This window comes from Leptodactylus fuscus, unplaced genomic scaffold, assembly GCF_031893055.1.
Source record: "Leptodactylus fuscus isolate aLepFus1 unplaced genomic scaffold, aLepFus1.hap2 HAP2_SCAFFOLD_278, whole genome shotgun sequence".
NCBI lineage: Eukaryota > Metazoa > Chordata > Amphibia > Anura > Leptodactylidae > Leptodactylus > Leptodactylus fuscus.
The window spans coordinates 123,895-137,512 of NW_027440301.1; positions in this window are offsets into that span (position 1 = coordinate 123,895).

Genomic DNA, 13,618 nt, shown 5'->3' on the forward strand with positions numbered 1-13,618 from the left:
CAACACGTATTTCACCCAAACCATATAAACATCACACATACACCAACCTACAAGCACAACACAAAAACCAGACCTCTCTAGATACATACAACACAAACACTACCCCCATAAATACCACATGCACACCATACACACGCACGGGGAACACACTCGGATGGATGCACACTATATACGTGGACGAACAGAGTGCACACACAACTACTGCACACATGGACACTTGCATTGCACACGCACAAACTCATGGATTACACATATATGGATGACATATGTGCATGCGCGCACGGATACATACTCGTGGATCACACACGTGCACACATACATGAATGCACTGACAAACATGTCTGGTATCCTTAGTGGCTGTTTGCACGCTACAGTATTTTTTTACGGGCCTCCGTGCCATGGATTCGGTGGTTCCATAGACGACTTTGTGCACAAAGCTGTGACTTTTGCAGCTCTATAGAAGTTTATGGAGATGTAGTATCCATAGCCCAGGGAGCCATGAAAAATCCTTTAGTGTGCAAGCAGCCTTACTGAGCAGCAATATTGGTCAGGTGAAAACTGCCTCATAGTGTCATTATTGCTTACTATGCAGGAGCTTTCATCACTGGAGCTGCTGAGGTAAAGTGAAAGCTGAGCTCTGGCTGCTATCGGCAACTTCACCAGTCTGCCGGTGAGGCGGTTTTCATTACCGAGATGTCAGTTCAGGTCATAGTATGGGTCCATTCACACAGAGGAAAATGGCGCTGTATTTTCAGCTAGCGGAAAATTACGTGAGTGAGAAAAAATAAATAAAAAGCTAGCAGAGCCCATTGAAATCAATGGGAGGTGCGTTTTTTTTTTTTTTTTTTTTCCCAGCTCTGAAAATTCAGTGCCAAATACAGCGTCATTTTCCTCCGTGTGAACGGACCCTAATACTGTGGGAGGGCTGCTCTGTATTTACTATTCAAAGCCAGGTCATTCATCTCTTCAGTGTCAGGTGTTGCTACCAAGCGACATGCCTTTCAATTTTAAGCGTCTGCGGTTCCCAATCCATCTCGCATTTGCTACGACTTTTAAGCACGGGCCGGAAGCACAGCGCTAAAGCGCTGCGGGAACAACTGTGGCGTGAACGCATCGCTGTTCTTCCTGCAGCTCTTTGAACAGAAAGTTCATGGAGTTTTCCTCCGCTAACTACTTTCTGTAACAGAAATTATATCTACAGGGAATTCGCCAGCGTTTCCGTAGATATAATTGTCCGCACTGCGATTTTTTTTTTTGTTTTTTCTTTCCTCTGCCATTTTCAATGGGCTCCGTCTGCCACAGATGTGAACCGGACCTAAAAGGCACCATTTGCGGTCTGGAGCAGGTGTTCGGCTTTCACTCCCCCCTCGAGAGCTTTGTGATACATTTCCCTTTACAGAGGACCTTTCACCGCCTGGGGCTCATGCGGTTTTGTATACCGCTAGAATTCCGCCTTCTGGCGGTGAAGAGCTACGGGACCAGCACAGATCGAGAAAGCAGACAGTACGCTGAATTTTTTTTTTTTTTCTAGAGGGCGGAAGCTCCTTGTTATAGAAACGCTTTAGTTTTACAGTATCTTTTATAGTGACTGAGTGTGTGACAAATTTTGGAAAGTCTGAACATGTCCATTATACCTGGGGAAATGCTGATGTTTCCAATATAAGTATAATAAGCGAAGAAAGGCCACCGAGGTAAATTCTGCAAAACAATAATGAAAAAAGATGAATCGACTGCGCTGCATTATGGTACGTGTGGCCTTAGCCTAAGTGTAAGCTTTGGCTAAGGCCTACTGCACACGAGTGTAGTAGTTTTTACTGTCCGTGAATACTAATCCTTAACAAAAATAAACACATTTTCGTGTGTTATCCGCAGCTCTGGATCTGTATAAAGACTTGTTGGATCTCCTACAGTAGGATATGCTTCATAATTTCTGTTCCTGGTATAGGGCATGGACACAAAATCTACAGCCTTGTTTATGGACCCATAGAAATGAAGTGTGTGAATAAAAACTAGGCTGACTGTAACGGGTTTATTTTGCTGCTTTTTTATAGAACAGGTGAAAGGAGAATGCCCACGAATAAAATAGTCAAAGGCACCTGAGAATTGTAGGAGTTAGTTGCCCCTTTCAAACTTTTCTGTGACATTACCTTTTATTGCCTAGGACTGTACTAATGTAAGAGACAATAATCTCCCTGGTTCTGCCTGCTTAATGGTGCAGTCCAAAGGAAGTGACGTGGAGCAGGAAGCTGAGAGCAGCCAGTTTGGGCCCAGATTCTGTGCTGTGAGGACCTGTTAGTCAGCCATAGCCTCTAAGAGCATAGTGCAAGGCCCGAAGCACTGCAGAGGCTTACAGGAAAAAGCAGCAGTGTTGTTGAGAGTCTTAGTAGAGACTAAAGGCCGGTTGAGAGACTTGCTATGGATGGCTGAAGCTCAACCAAATATTCATAGACTGTTTTCTGGAGGTGCCATCATTAGACTGCCATCACTGTGGTCAGACCTTCACCCAAGACAGAGTTTGCTGAGTTCCTGGACCCAGGCCTGCACCGAGGGAGCACCACAGAGAGCTAAGAGACTGTATAAATCCGGTACCGTACAATTACCTCAGGGTCAGATAGGGCCAGTTTATATAGTGCGTTATACTCATCTCTTCTCTCTATCTTATAAAAATGAATTCTTGTCTGTCTGTTCTTTATGCGCGACCAAACGAATGGACCGATCTTCACCAAATTCGGTACAGAGATACTTCAGGTATCCGGGAAGGTTTAAGACGAGACTCCAACTCGCTCGGAAGTACCATTGCTGAGATACAGCATTCCCAACACAATGCTCCCTCCCTCCCCTCCCTGCCTTAGCCAATACAAACCTGCAAGTTTTTCACTCATATTCCAACTGCAATACACATGGTCACTCCACATGCACAATCCTACACAGATATCCAAACTGAGATACACGCGTTTACACACAGTTCCACACGCTGTAGGATAAGATATGCGCCTCTTTACACAATACCACACAGCGGAGGATTACATACGTGCATCTGCACACAATACCACATGCCAGTGGAATAGATACATGCGTCAGCATACAGTACGGAGGATTAGATACACGGCTCTGCACAGAGTACCACAGTTTTACTCCAGGTTTCCATAGCAACCCAGCCATTTTCCTTCACTACGTTATGTCAGCCTTAAAGGGGCAGGGCGCTGTGGATGACACTGTTACACAAGGTCATATACACACATATTTACTCAAGGTCTCCATAACAACTGATCACAGGTTTTTCACTGATATTCGAAATGAGATACACATGATCACATGACGCTTATGGACACACACAAACGATATACAAAATACACCAGTGCAAAACTGGACAATTCTTATGGGGCCACTACACAAACAAAAAATGAAATATACCCGTGCGAACCCGGGTCCTCCTGCTAGTTTAGTATATTTTTGAAGATGTCCCATTTAGTTTGTGTTCCCGTCACGTTGAGGACATTGTCCCAGTTTATGCTGCTAAGCTCCTCTCTCAGCTGGTTAAAATTGGCCTTCCTGAAGTTTAGTGTTTTTGTACCCCCTCTAATGAACATCTTCTTAATGTGTACAAGAAAACTTATTATGTTATGCTTACTATTACCCAGATGTCCACCAACCTCCACTTTTGACAGTGTGTCAGGTTCATTTATTAAAATTAGGTCTAAAAGTGCCTCTCCGGGGGGCGTGGCCTGGCTATGGAGAAGTAGAGACGCACGTCGCCTGAGCTCCTTCCCCGGCCTCCGATATAGCCTGCTGTTCCGACCGACCGGCTTCTCTACAGCCCTTCCGACATGGGCAAATCTCGCAAGGGGACACAGCGATCCTCTTCAACCCCTCCTGGGGCATCCTACGACCTCTCCATCGAGCGGTTTCTCCGGGGACCGCGTTTCGAAGCAGCCTGCATCCACACAGGATCCAAGATGGCGCCCGCCACCGCTTCTCCTCCACGCGGCTCATCTCCCGGCTCCCCTGCTAAGGACCCGGCCAGCCTGCGTTCCTCCCCGGAGGCCTCCGGTCATCGTGGACACAGGGCAGCCATCATCAGTGCTCCCCTCCCCTCCTGGATGGGGGACTGGATACCACATGGCCTTCCCTGCCGCCATTGCCTGCGCCTGCACGCTTGTAGTATGGACATTTGCATATAAGGTAAAGCGTTTCCTCCCCCTTCATTCCTTCTATATATTACCAGAGCCAGCACACAGGGAGTCTATTAATGCGCCATCTTGTGGATGTTTTTGTGAACTACTCCTGCCTATACTTTGCCATTGTAATTTGAGTTGCCAGTGTAAAGGGGTGTCCAGTATAATCAGGTGACCTTCAGGACCAATCAAGCTCCCTTGACTGGCCTGGAGGAGGAGGAGTTACAGCCCCCTCTAGGGGGGTTGGGGACCTTTTGTCTGAGTTCTTTGTGTGGAGCTAGCGGTAGACAAGACATGTAGACACAGACACATGGAAAGCTGAAAATGGCAGCCAACCCTCAGAGCACTGCAAGCAGAGATGTCTCTTCCTCTGTACTCAAGATTCTCCTCAGAGAGTGTTTTCCTCTGAAGCTCCAAGCTTACAAGCATTAAAGCTTACGGACCTGCCTATCCATACATCTGGGACCTCACACGTATCTCTCTATTCAAGTAAGTCTTTGGGACAAATCTATATTTAAGAAGCCCATAGCTAGTCTGGCAGAAATTGAGGGTCTCCCGCTGCTGGCACATTCTAGTTCCTCTTCTACATACGTGTACCCAGTTTGTTGAGGACTAACCCCCTGGATACAGGCCATCTTTACAAGTATATACAAGTTTAACTACCCAAGCAACTACTAGTTAAACTATCCAAAGCATTCCTGCTCCAAGCTCCATCACCTGCTCAATTGGGCACTACCTACAAAGATCGCTGTATTGTATGTGAAGGATTACTCCATATGTACATTTGTATTACTTTGTCCTGCTAGTAAAAGAGCAACGGCTAGCCCCGAGACCTGGTTGTCTGTTGTCATTATCAGATATCAGAGTGGGGGTGGGTAGTCGGGGACATCAAAAAGGAGATTTTGTGCACATTTGGGACCCAGGGACCCCCTAAAAGCCGGCCACATCTGATATATTACCCGTGATGCCAGCCCTGGCCCTCCTGAGTGTTACACGACCCTCACTCATGGACTTGGTAAGTAGAATTTGATCGAATGTTGCGTACCCCTGAAACGAGCATTTCCCCCCATAGATTATAATGGGGTTCGAAACCCGTTCGAACAGTGTGCGGCTGTTCGAATCGGATTTCGAACCCCGAACATTTTAGTGTTCGCTCATCTCTAGAGATGAGCGAACACCGTTCGATTGAATAGGTATTCGATCGAATATCATGGCGTTCGATGTATTCGTTCACAATCGAATACCAGGCTGCATACGCATTAAAATTCGTATCACTTTCCCTGGTGCGTTTTTAGCACCAATAACTGTGCAGGGGAGGTGGGACAGGAACTACGACAACGGAGGCAGTGAAAAAAAAATTGAAAAAACCCATTGGCTGCCGAAATCAGGTGACCTCCCATTTATAAGAATAGTCCAGCCCAATATTCGTCATTTGCCGGTGAGAGACAGGGAGAGATAGACATCTGCTGAGGGCTAGATAGCGATTAGCTTCAGATAGGCAGGTAAGAACTAAAGAAGAAAAGCAACAGCTCTTCTCAGAGCTATACACTGTAGGGACATCAGTCCAGCTTTCCCCGGATGGTGGAAAACAGGGATACAGAACAGTTACAACTTCATATATAGCGGAGAAACAGCTTTCATTTTTGGCTGTCCGCACACAGAATAGCCGGAATCCACAGCAGTGACTAGTTCATATAGAGCTGAAAAAAGCCTTGAATTTTGGGGGGGTCCTGAAAAATAGCAGCAATCCACAGCAAATTGAATGAAGTTCTACTGTTGAACTCTATGAACAACTTAAGTCATGACTTTTTGATTGGGTAGAACCAGTCATGTGACCTGTCATAATATACTAATGAAGCCCTATCTGTGTTCCAAATTGTTATTTATTATATTTTATTTTTTATCTAATAATATGTGGAACATCTAGATAAAATTGGAAGACATATTACAGAGTATGAAGTGGCCAACATAGAGGTCATATCGCACCCATTTTTTGGATGTCCGGGACACCATTCCTTTCCTGTTTGAGTGTTAGGTGCTGGTTTGTCGAATGTAGGTCACATGGGGGTCCACTACTGGACTTCATGAATGACTTGTTTTGTCATTCCCTGATTGGGTAGAACGAGTCATGCAAATTAGAGCGCTTATTATTTTTTCAACTAGAAATGTATAAATCTTCATCTATAACGATCTGACATGGTAACATATAGTGAGTTATATATCACTCTTTAATATCATCTATGCTGTCCCATTTTGAATGGAGCAGCTTGGAGGTTGTTGTTGTACCGTTGACCATGCGTCATCTTGTTGAATATATGTGTGATAACATTTAACATTATATTTCTATGTCATCAAATACATGTTTTATGTAGCTTTTCAATACAAATTGGATCATATTCTTGTATGTGAATATATGAAGAAAAGTTTATTAACAAATGTGCTGTAGGACAAAGGGTGTTATTCGAAAGTGGGAAACCTCACCTGTATTCATTTAGTATTGATTAACCGGAACTGGTACCTTAGGCTTGGGGAAGCCACACTATATAAAGGGTGAAGTCAATGATTGTTACACATGCCTTGAAAAAAGAACGTCATGTTCTGAAACGTGTAGGCGTTTTCTTAGGGGGATTTTTTCTGTTTTTGTTTATTTTTTGTTCCCTCTTTTGTTAATTTTATGATTTGTTATTAAAAGTTAAATTTTATTGTACTTTCCCTTCGGATGAGTTGCCGGCTTTTTTTTTTTTTTTTTTTTTCCATTTCTGCATTCAAGACATCCTTTGTCCGTGATGTGCCGTGCATCCTGAAGAATGAACAAGACCGCTGCCTAGACATAGATAAATTGGGTGAGCTCTAAAATCTTTTTTCTTGATTTGTGCACCAGATGCCCAAACACTGGAGCTTCCTCCATCTCCTTTTGATTTTGTGGCGGTTGACCAGCAACCCACCCTCAGTGACAATGACAAGACACAGTTGCCATCAGAGCAGCCTGTTGCCATGTGCGGTGTGCAGGAGGAGGAGGCGGCGAGAGAAAAATTGGAAGAGGAGGTGATGGACGACGAGGACACTGACCCGACCTGGACAGGGGGGATGTCAAGCAAGGGGAAAGCAGTGTCGATGTGGAGGGAGGTGCAGCACCAAAGAGGGTAGCTAGAGGCAGAGGCATGTCCAGCGGCAGAGGTTAGCTGCTTCGCCGAAGCCAGGCCACACCCAGAATGGCCCAAGATGTTCCCTATCACAGCCAGCCCAGAAAAAACTCCCCCATCGAGGGCACGTTCCTCGATGGTGTGGAGATTTTTCAAGGAATGCGCGGAGGACAAATATAATGCGATTTGCACAATTTGCCACTCGAAGCTGAGTAGGGGCTCTGAAAAGAGCAACCTTTCGACCACTTCCATGCGCCGTCATTTGGAATGCAAGCACTGAACTCAATGGGAGAGAGCAAACGCAGGACAATCGTCGTCCGGCGTTGCCGCCACTGCCTCTCCCACTGTTGCCAGTGCTGGCGCTGCAGTCCAGAGCACCAGCCAGGACACCACAACATCTGGCTCCACCACTTTGGGGACTTCTCCCTCATCCTCCCCTGTTCCTGTCTCAGCTCCTTCTCCTGCACCATCATGCGCCTCCTCCCAGCAACCCACCATCTCTCAGACATTTGATTGCAGATAAAAGTACAGCGCTACCCACCCACATGCACAAGCTTTAAACGCGCACATCTCCAAACTCCTGGCCCAGGAGATGTTGCCGTTCCGGCTTGTGGAAACTCTGGCCTTCCGTGACCTGATGGCAAGTGCGTCCCTAGCTGTCACTACTTCTCCCGTTGTGCCGTCCCCACCTTGCATCAGAACGCGTCACGCAACATCAGGCGGGCCCTAAGTTCCGTGCTTTGCGCAAAGGTCCACTTGACCACCGACACGTGGACAAGTGCATGCGGACAGGGATGCTACATTTCACTGACTGCACACTGCGTGAATGTAGTTGAGGCTGGGACTGGGTCACAAACTGGGCCGGTGTACCTCGCCTCCCCGCCAATCATTCCTGGCAGGGACTCTGAAACAACACCCTCCTCCTCCGCCGCCGTTAAATTGACCCCAGCTACGAGCTGGAAATGTTGCAGCAGTGGCGTGGATAGACGTCAGCAGGCTGTGCTGAAGCTCATCAGCTTGGGGGACAGACAGCACACTGCCTCCGAGGTGAGGGATGCCCTCCTCGATGAGACGGCAATATGGTTTGAGCCGCTGTACCTGGGCCCAGGCATGGTCGTGTTTGATAACGGCAGGAACCTGGTAGCAGCTCTGGAGCTTGCCAGCCTCCAACATGTTCCATGCCTGGCCCACATCTTTAACCTAGTGGTGCCCGCTTGTGCGCCCACTTTCGCAAGTCTACAGTAGACGCTGCTAGCCTCAAAACACTCCAGCAACGCCTACATCTGCCCGAACAACGGCTGTTGTGCGAAGTTCCCACACGCTGGAACTCAACATATCATATGTTGAGCAGAGTGGTTGAGAAGCAGAGACCTTTGATGGAGTACCATCTCCAAAACCCTAGGGTGCCACAAAGTCAGCTCCCTCAGTTTCTCAACCATGAGTGGCCATGGATGGGAGACCTATGTGAAATCCTACGGGTGTTTGAGGAGTCCACCAAGAGGGTCAGCTGTGACGACGCACTAGTGAGCGTAACAATCCCGCTCTTGTGTGTGATGCGAGAATCCCCCATTGCCATCAGGGATAACGCAGATCACACTAAGGAGTCAGGGATAGCAGCAGAACCGTCACAGCACGAGAGTAGGTCCACACACCTGTCCGTTTCACGGCGTTTTGGCTGACTTCATGTTGGGGTGCTTTTCAAGTGACAAGCGCGTAGTCAAAATAACGGAGAGCAACCAATACTGGATATTTGCAATCCTTGACCCCCGGTATAAAAATAACATTGCGTCTTTTATTCCGGTAGAGGGGAGGGCCAATCGCATTAATGATTGCCACAAGCAATTGGTGCAGAACATGATGGAGATGTTTCCATCAAGTGTCGTTGGCGGCAGAGAGGACAGTTCCTCCATGAGGCGAACAAGTGCCGCCCGGTCCACACCCACAAGGGGCACACTGTCTAAGCTCTGGGACACGTTAATGGCACCCCCTCGCCAAACTCCCGCCACTAAGGGGCCTAGTGTCACAAGGCGGGAAAAGTATAGGTGCATGTTGCGGGAATACCTGTCCGACCACAGCCCTGTCCTCTCCGATCCTTCTGCGCCCTACACGTATTGGGTGTCGAAGTTGGACCTGTGGCTTGAACTTGCCCTAAACGCCTTGGAGGTGCTGTCCTGTCCTGCCGCCAACGTGCTATCTGAAAGGATCTTCAGCGCAGCCGGTGGCATCATCACGGATAAGCGCAGCCGGCTGTCAGCTGAGAGTGCCGACCGGCTGACGTTCATCAAAATAAACTGCCACTGGATAGACCCATCATTTTCGTGCCCACCAGTGTCAAGCACCCCAACATGAATTGTCATGTCTGCGCTCAACCTCTACAATTCCAACTCATACTCCTCCACCATCTGCGTTGCACAATTCTCATTCTTCTAGGCTCAATTCACCCTGATTCCCCCAAACTCTGCTGGTTAGAGCCTCAATCCACCGTGATTTTCCCAAACTCTGCTGGTTAGAGGCTGAATCCACATGATTTCCCCAAAATCTGCTGGTTAGAGGCTCAATCCACTCTGATTTCCCCAAACTCTGCTGTTTAGAGGCTGAATCCACCCTGATTTCCCCAAACTGTGCTGGTTAGAGGCTCAACTCACCTGATTTCCCCAAACTCTGCTGGTTAGAGGCTGAATCCTCCCTGATTTCCTCAAATTCTGCTGGTTAGAGGCTGAATCCACCGTGATTTTTCCAAACTCTGCTGGTTAGAAGCTGAATCCACCTGATTTCCCCAAACTCTGCTGGTTAGAGGCTGAATCTACCTGATTTCCCCAAACTCTGCCGGTTAGAGGCTAAATCCACCCTGATTTCCCCAAATTCTGATGGTTAGAGGATGAATCCACCGTGATTTTCCTAAATTCTGCTGGTTAGAGGCTGAATCCACCCTGATTTCCCCAAACTCTGCTGGTTAGAGGCTGAATCTACCGTGATTTCCCAAACTCTGCTGGTTAGAGGATGAATCCACTGTGATTTTCCCAAACTTTGCTGGTTAGAGGCTGAATCCTCCCTGATTTCCTCAAATTCTGCTGGTTAGAGGATGAATCCACCGTGATTTTTCCAAACTCTGCTGGTTAGAAGCTGAATCCACCTGATTTCCCCAAACTCTGCTGGTTAGAGGCTGAATCTACCTGATTTCCCCAAACTCTGCCGGTTAGAGGCTAAATCCACCCTGATTTCCCCAAATTCTGATGGTTAGAGGATGAATCCACCGTGATTTTCCTAAATTCTGCTGGTTAGAGGCTCAATCCACTCTGATTTCCCGCAACTCTGCTGGTTAGAGGCTTAATCCACCCTGATTCCCCAAACTCTGCTGGTTAGAGGCTGAATCCACCGTGATTTTCCCAAACTCTGCTGGTTAGAAGCTGAATCCACCCTGATTCCCCCAAACTCTGCTGGTTAGAGGCTCAATCCACCTTGATTTTCCCAAACTCTGCTGGTTAAAGGCTGAATCCACCGTGATTTTCCCAAACTCTGCTGGTTAGAAGCTGAATCCACCTGATTTTCCCAAACTCTGCTGGTTAGAGGCTGAATCCACCTGATTCCCCCAAACTCTGCTGGTTAGAGGCTCAATGCACTCTGATTTTCCCAAACTCCGCTGGATAGAGGCTGAATCCACCTGATTTCCCCAAAATCTGCTGGTTAGAGGCTCAATCCACTCTGATTTCCCCAAACTCTGCTGTTTAGAAGCTGAATCCACCCTGATTTCCCCAAACTCTGCTGGTTAGAGGCTCAATTCACCTGATTTCCCCAAACTCTGCTGGTTAGAGGCTCAATCCACCCTGATTTCCCCAAACTCTGCTGGTTAGAGGCTGAATCTACCGTGATTTCCCGAAACTCTGCTGGTTAGAGGCTGAATCCACCCTGATTTCCCCAAACTCTGCTGGTTAGAGGCTGAATCTACCGTGATTTCCCGAAACTCTGCTGGTTAGAGTCTGAATCCACCCTGATTCCCCCAAACTCCGCTGGTCAGAGGCTCAATACACTCTGATTTTCCCAAACTCTGCTGGTTAGAGGCTGAATCCTCCCTTATTTCCCCAAATTCTGCTGGTTAGAGGCTCAATCCACCCTGATTTTTCAAAACTCTGCTGGTTAAAGGCTCAATCCACCCTGATTCCCCCAAACTGTGCTGGTTAGAGGCTGAATCCACCATGATTTTCCCAAACTATGCTGGATAGAGGCTCAATCCACCCTGATTTCCCGAAACTCTGCTGGTTAGAGGCTCAATCCACCCTGATTTCCCCAAACTCTGCTGGTTAGAGGCTCAATCCACCCTTATTCCCCCAAACTCTGCTGGTTAGAGGCTCAATCCACCCTGATTTTCCCAAACTCTGCTGGTTAGAGGCTGAATCCACTCTGATTTTCCCAAACTCTGCTGGTTAGAGGCTGAATCCACCTGATTTCCCCAAAATCTGCTGGTAAGAGGCTCAATCCACCCTGATTTCCCCAAACTCTGCTGGTTAGAGGCTCAATCCACCCTTATTCCCCCAAACTCTGCTGGTTAGAGGCTGAATCAACCTGATTTCCCCAAAATCTGCTGGTAAGAGGCTGAATCCACCCTGATTTCCCCAAACTCTGCTGGTTAGAGGCTGAATCTACCGTGATTTCCCGAAACTTTGCTGGTTAGAGGCTTAATCCACCCTGATTTCCCCAAATCTGCTGGTTAGAGGATGAATCCACTGTGATTTTCCCAAACTCTGCTGGTTAGAGGCTGAATCCACCTGATTTCCCCAAAATCTGCTGGTTAGAGGCTCAATCCACTCTGATTTCCCCAAACTCTGCTGTTTAGAGGCTGAATCCACCCTGATTTCCCCAAACTGTGCTGGTTAGAGGCTCAATTCACCTGATTTCCCCAAACTCTGCTGGATAGAGGCTGAATCTACCGTGATTTCCCCAAACTCTGCTGGTTAGAGGCTGAATCTACCGTGATTTCCCCAAACTCTGCTGGTTAGAGGCTGAATCCTCCCTGATTTCCTCAAATTCTGCTGGTTAGTGGCTGAATCCACCGTGATTTTCCCAAACTCTGCTGTTTAAAAGCTGAATCCACCTGTTTTCCCCAAACTCTGCTGGTTAGAGGCTGAATCCACCCTGATTTTCCTAAACTCTGCTGGTTAGAGGCTGAATCCACTCTGATTTCCCCAAACTCTGCTGGATAGAGGCACAATCCACTCTGATTTCCCGCAACTCTGCTGGTTAGAAGCTTAATCCACCCTGATTCCCCCAATCTCTGCTGGTTAGAGGCTGAATCCACCGTGATTTTCCCAAACTCTGCTGGTTGAAGGCTGAATCCACCGTGATTTTCCCAAACTCTGCTGGTTAGAAGCTGAATCCACCTGATTTCCCCAAACTCTGCTGGTTAGAGGCTCAATTCACCCTGATTCCCCCAAACTCTGCTGGTTAGAGGCTCAATACACTCTGATTTTCCCAAACTCTGCTGGTTAGAGGCTGAATCCACCTGATTTCCCCAAAATCTGCTGGTTAGAGGCTCAATCCACTCTGATTTCCCCAAACTCTGCTGTTTAGAGGCTGAATCCACCCTGATTTCCCCAAACTCTGCTGGTTAGAGGCTCAATTCACCTGATTTCCCCAAACTCTGCTGGTTAGAGGCTCAATCCACCCTGATTTCCCCAAACTCTGCTGGTTAGAGGCTGAATCTACCGTGATATCCCGAAACTCTGCTGGTTAGAGGCTGAATCCACCCTGATTCCCCCAAACTCTGCTGGTTAGAGGCTCAATCCACCCTGATTTTCCCAAACTCTGCTGGTTAGAGGCTGAATCCACTCTGATTTCCCCAAAATCTGCTGGTTAGAGGCTGAATTTACTCTGATTTTCCCAAACTCTGCTGGTTAGAAGCTGAATCCACCCTGATTTCCCCAAACTCTGCTGGTTAGAGGCTCAATCCACTCTGATTTCCCCAAACTTTGCTGGTTAGAGGCTGAATCCTCCCTGATTTCCTCAAATTCTGCTGGTTAGAGGCTGAATCCACCGTGATTTTCCCAAACTCTGCTGGTTAGAGGATCAATCCACTCTGATTTGCCAAACTCTGCTGGTTAGAGGATGAATCCACCCTGATTTTCCTAAACTCTGCTGGTTAGAGGCTGAATCCACTCTGATTTCCCCAAACTCTGCTGGTTAGAGGCTCAATCCACTCTGATTTCCCCAAACTTTGCTGGTTAGAGGCTGAATCCTCCCTGATTTCCTCAAATTCTGCTGGTTAGAGGCTGAATCCACCGTGATTTTCCCAAACTCTGCTGGTTA